The 5,862-nt window shown below is 35.5% G+C and overlaps 1 long non-coding RNA gene across 1 annotated transcript in view; it reads right to left on the reverse strand.

The window, feature by feature from the left end:
• The window catches only part of LOC128250997 (uncharacterized), a 187,776-nt gene extending 182,571 nt beyond the window's left edge, over window positions 1–5,205 (reverse strand). The window contains exon 1 of the long non-coding RNA XR_008266914.1: window positions 5,063–5,205. This is a non-coding gene — a long non-coding RNA (uncharacterized LOC128250997). The remainder of the gene's footprint in view (window positions 1–5,062) is intronic.
• Between the last annotated feature and the right edge of the window lie 657 nt (window positions 5,206–5,862).

Raw genomic sequence — 5,862 nt, forward strand, 5'->3', positions numbered from 1 at the left:
ATATATATATAATAATAATAATAATATTAGGGACAAAATCCAAAATTACAGGCAAAAAACTCAATTAAAATCAAATTAAATTGAGCCTATATGTGATAGTGGATTTTCATCGATGAGTTCTTGATAATTGGTTATTTTCCCTAAAACTATATATATTATATATATATATATATATAATGTGTGTGTGTGTGTGTGTGTGTGTGTGTATGTATATATATCAATAACACAGTGTAACAATATATATGTGTGTGCGTGTGTGTGTATACATGAATATGTGTATGTGTGCATATATATATATCAATAACACTAAGTAACAAGTTAATATAATTAATTAGATATGAAAATATTTCTTAAAGTAACAACATAAATCATTAGTAAAGACCATTGTCTGGCGCTTTTAGCTCATTATTCGTGTCATGTGATCAGATGATCAGTTGAAATACCTGTCACTCACACACATAGAGGCGCACACACACACACACACACACACACACTAATAGACTCAACATCTCAGTGAATTATAGTCATTAATTGAAAACTGTTGTTGAAAGTAAATATTTGTAAATTCCTTGGTTGCTTGGCGGCATCAGTTAGTCTAATGTTTCTTTTCTTTTAATTTTATTATTATTATTATTATTATCATTGACAATATTATAATTATTATTTTTGTCGCCTTCCTGGCATGTGAAACGACATTCGAGCGAGTTCGTTGCCAGCGCCGCTGAACTGGCTCCTGTGCAGGTGGCACGTAAAATACACCATTTCGAGCGTGGCCATTGCCAGTACCGTGTGACTGGCCTTCGTGCCAGTGGCACGTAAAAGCACCCACTACACTCTCTGAGTGGTTGGCGTTAGGAAGGGCATCCAGCTGTAGAAACTCTGCCAAATCTGATTGGAGCCTGGTGTAGCCATCTGGTTCACCAGTCCTCAGTCAAATCGTCCAACCCATGCTAGCATGGAAAGCGGACGTTAAACGATGATGATGATGATGATGATTATTATTATTATTCGGTGCGCTGGCAGATTCGTTAGCATGCCAGGCTAAACACTTAGTGGCATTTTGTCCATCCTTACATTCTGAGTTCAAATTGCACCAAGGTCAACTTTGCCTTTCATCCTTTTGGGGTTAATGAAATAAGTGCCAGCTGAACAATGGGGTCGATGTAATCAGCTAATCCAACCCCTTCCGCAATTCCAGGCCTCATCCCTTTAGTAGAAAGAATTATTTTTATTATTGTTGTTGTTGTTATTGTTAAGATGGTGAGCTGGCAGAATCGTTAGCACACCTGTCAAAATGCTTAGCAGCATTTCATCCTTCTTTACCTGCTGAGTTCAAATTCCACGGAAGTTGACGTTGCATCTTGTCCTTTTGGGGTCGATGAAATAAATACCAGCTGAGCACTGGGGTCAGTGTAATCAACTTACACCCCACCTGCCCCAGGATATAGTAGAGAGGATTATTATTATTATTATTATCATTATGTTTTTGTTTTGCTTTGGTTTAATCTTTACTCTTTTTACTCTTTTACTTGTTTCAGTCATTTGACTGCGGCCATGCTGGAGCACCGCCTTTATTTGAGAAAATCGACACCAGGACTTATTCTTTGGATGCTTAGTACTTATTCTATCAGTCTCTTTTGCCGAACCGCTAAGTTACGGGAACGTAAACACACTATCATCGGGTGTCAAGCGATGTTGGGGGACAAACACAGACACACAAACACATATGTACATATACATATATATATATATATATATATATATATATATATATATATATATATATATATATATACATATATATGACAGGCTTCTTTCAGTTTCCATCTACCAAATCCACTCACAAGGCATTGGTCGGCACGAGGCTATAGTAGAAGACACTTGCCCAAGGTGCCACGCAGTGAGACTGAACCCGGAACCATGTGGTTGGTAAGCAAGCTACTTACCACACAGCCACTCCTGGTTTATACGTGTTACACACAAATCTCAACCAGAGATGTCAAGAGACAAGAAAGTTTTGCATCCAAAGATGGTAACAGCCAAGATGCTATACACTTGAAATCCCTGACATGTGTGTGAGAAATAAAACACAGTAAGGTTGCATTTACATGGAGAGGAACTTACATAAAATATATATGCAATATCCATAAGTACAACCCTTCGTAATCCATTTGGGGCCAGAAGGGATTTATTATAGTCTTGAATCAAAAGTTTTGCAATATTTAGGTAACTTATTTGCATTTTTCATCAAATTACAACAAAAGCAACCTAGCATTGAAAATAGATTCCATTTGGTTGCACCATCAGAAGCCATTTTTCTGTCAGTTCTTTGATTCCATGCTGATCCCAGTTCTTGCCCTTCAAGGTGAAGAACTCCTTCACTGAAGTTTCCACTTGTCTCAATTGATTATTATATATCATGTATAAATGTGGACGTGCAATGGCCCAGTGGTTAGGGCAACGGACTCGCCGTCATAGGATCGCAGTTTCGATTCCCAGACCAGGCGTCGTGAGTGTTTATTGAGCAAAAACACCTAAAGCTCCACGAGGCTCCGGCAGGGGATGGTGGCGAACCCTGCTGTACTCTTTCACCACAACTTTCTCTCACTCTTACTTCCTGCTTCTGTTGTGCCTGTAATTCAAAGGGTCAGCCTTGTCACACTGTGTCATGCTGAATATCCCCGAGAACTACGTTAAGGGTACACATGTCTGTGGAGTGCTCAGCCACTTGCACGTTAAGTTTACGAGCAGGCTGTTCTGTTGATCAGATCAACTGGAACTCTTGATGTCGTAAGCGACGGAGTGCCAACAACAACAATCATGTATAAATAACACTGTGTAACATGATTTTTGTCCTTGGGTAGTAACTCTTATTTCCTGTTTGCTGACCCCTAGAAAGCATGAAAAATGGCCAATAATTCCTTCAAGCTTTGCTTTTCTTACATTTATTCAAACTGCCAAAGAATCCCTTTCAACACATGGCTATGATGCTCCCCCACTACTTCTGCACATGATCAACTTGTTTCTGCTGTTGATGATGATGATGCTGATGATTGGTTTTTCAGTTTGATTGCCAAAGATGCAAAAGTTGAAAAGACCCTTTTTTTTTTTTCTTTTTGCTATCATTTCAAACATCCACTTAAATTATCTCATCAGAATAAAAACCTATATCAAAATGTACCTGAAGAAACAGAACATTTATTAAGAACTGGCATTTGATATAAGGTCATAACCTCCTCTGAAATACATCTTTCTTGCAACCAGGTCCTCAAAGACAGAGGATATAATAAAATTCTGCTGTCTTTCTTTTATTTCCCTGCATTAAACTTTACCTTAAAGACGGATTCTGTCTGAAATATTGGATATTCCACTCCCTAAGCAATTTCACTGTGCATTTTCCGTCACCTTTTCCCCTCTTTGGATTCTCTTAAATAATCCGTTCTTGTGTGACTCCACGCAAATTTATCAATGCTCATTCATACTCTCCCTATTTATAACTCACATTCTAAATTTAATTTTGACATCTGCATCATAAAGACTGGACTGTAAAATTTGAAATATTTGTCCAAAAGTTCCCAAAGGAATTAACGATATTTGCTTTCTACTCACTACAATAAAGCATTTCTGCTTGGGTAAATTTCATTTATCTCTATTTACATTCGTTTTTTTTTTCTTTTAATATGTTAATTTTTGATTTTTAGATATTTATATTATTCTATTTTAAGATTTTTTTATTAGGTCGACTCCCAAAATAATGTAAATACAACCAAAAGTACCAACTGCCAATGGAGGAAATATTTCTTGTGACGTTAAATGGTTTTGACAAGATCTCCAAATGAAATGAGATACTTTCTTTTGTAAAATTGATGTAGTTGACCTGTTTATTTCACTGTTAGGAAATTTACTGTTCTCTTCTATTCTTTTATCTATATTAACAATTCTATTTTTAAAAAACATTCTCTATTCCGTGCCGACACAGGCGAAGCTGTGCGATTAAGAAGTTTGCTTTGTAACCAAATGAATTCAAGTCAATTCCACTACATAATTTCTTGAGCGAGTGTCTTTTCCTACAGTTCTGGATTGATCAATGACTTATGAGTGATGAAAACTCTCACTCATCTTGCTATCAGTCGTTTTGTTGCCAATCATCTCTGTCACTTATCTCTCCCATTATTCTATCTGTGTCTGTCTCTGTCTCTCTCTTTCTCCCTCTTACCCTGTCTGTCAGTCAGTCTGTCTGTCTCTTTCTCTCTCTCTCTCTCTCATTTTCACTTACCTCGGTGTCAATCACCTCATTATCACTTACCACCCTGTCATCTCTCTCCATCATTGCACATCTCCCTCACACTCAACTCCTTCTTCTTCAACCACTTTGCTTATCACTCATAGTGCTATCACTCATTTAGTTATCACTCACCTCATTATTACACATCCCTCCATCACTTATCCTTCTACTGCTTAATTTCTCTTACACCGAACTCCATCTCCTTCAGCCATTTCTCTTTCACTCCTCTTCTTATCACTCATTTCACTATCGCACACCTCGTTATCACTCAATTTATATTAATATATATCTCGTTGTCATTCAGCCCTCCTCTTCAGACATCTTCTTTTTGTTGCTCATCTCTCTCTCTCCATCTATCTATCTATGTATCTATCTATCTATCTATCTATCTATTTACCCTTCTATCTATCTATCTATCTATCTATCTGTCTATCTATCTACCTATCTATCTATCTATCTATCTATCTATTTACCCTTCTATCTATCTATCTACCTATCTATCTATCTATCTATCTCCCTCAGTCATCTTGCCATCACATATTTTTCTAACAATCATACACTTTTCACCAAAACCATTAACTTAACTGTGTAATGTTTGCCAAGACAGATCATCACCGCACTTTAGATCAGCAATAAATATCTATCGTTGTTGTTATTGAAAAAAAAGTCAACAAAAACAAGAGGAAAACGGAAATAAGAAAGAAAAGAAACAAACAAAACTTAAGAAAAATTAACAGAAGATAAAGGAAAAAGCTACTGAGGCCTATAAAAACTCACCAACAACTAATTTCTCGACAGATGCAGTGGAATAAAGTCGGTGGTCAGGTCACAGATGTGTAACAAAAATATTATTACTGAATCATTCTGTTTGATAAATGATATCTTCTGTCTATTCTTTTCCCATTCCATTTAATTAAGGCCAGTAAAGGCATCTGAGATAAATAATAATAATAATAATAATAATAATAATAATAATACTAACAACAACAACAACAATAACAACATAAACAACAACAACAATAATAATCACGATAATGATGATAACAATAATTATATATCATAATATATACATATATGTATGTGTATATATATATATATATATATATATATATACATACATACATATATATATATATAATTATGTGTATTTCTTCTATCTTAATGAATAAAAATTCTTCTGATAGAATAAATGGGTTAATAGAAACCAATGTAGTAAAGAACACAAAATAACTGTGGTTAGCTCCTGTTTTTAAGGCAGGAACTCCTTGAAATTTTGGGTATTTGAGTATATTTAAGAATTTAAGGATTGGAGAAAACGCATGTTATAATTGCATACTTTATTCCTACATGTGTTTCAAAGAAAAAAACCGTTAGAGAATTGGACGCTGCCAACCTTATCCATCTATTGTTTTCATAATCGGTCATAATGTCTTACGTTTAAGATGATTCCCATGCTTTCCCTGATGAGAAGGTTACAATTTTAATATCAAAGATCCCTATGGATCACACAGGTTGTAATCCTTTGAAACATATGTAGGAATAAAGTATGCAATTATAACATGCGTTTTCTCCAATTC

The sequence above is a fragment of the Octopus bimaculoides genome, chromosome 27, assembly GCF_001194135.2.
Source record: "Octopus bimaculoides isolate UCB-OBI-ISO-001 chromosome 27, ASM119413v2, whole genome shotgun sequence".
Lineage (NCBI taxonomy): Eukaryota > Metazoa > Mollusca > Cephalopoda > Octopoda > Octopodidae > Octopus > Octopus bimaculoides.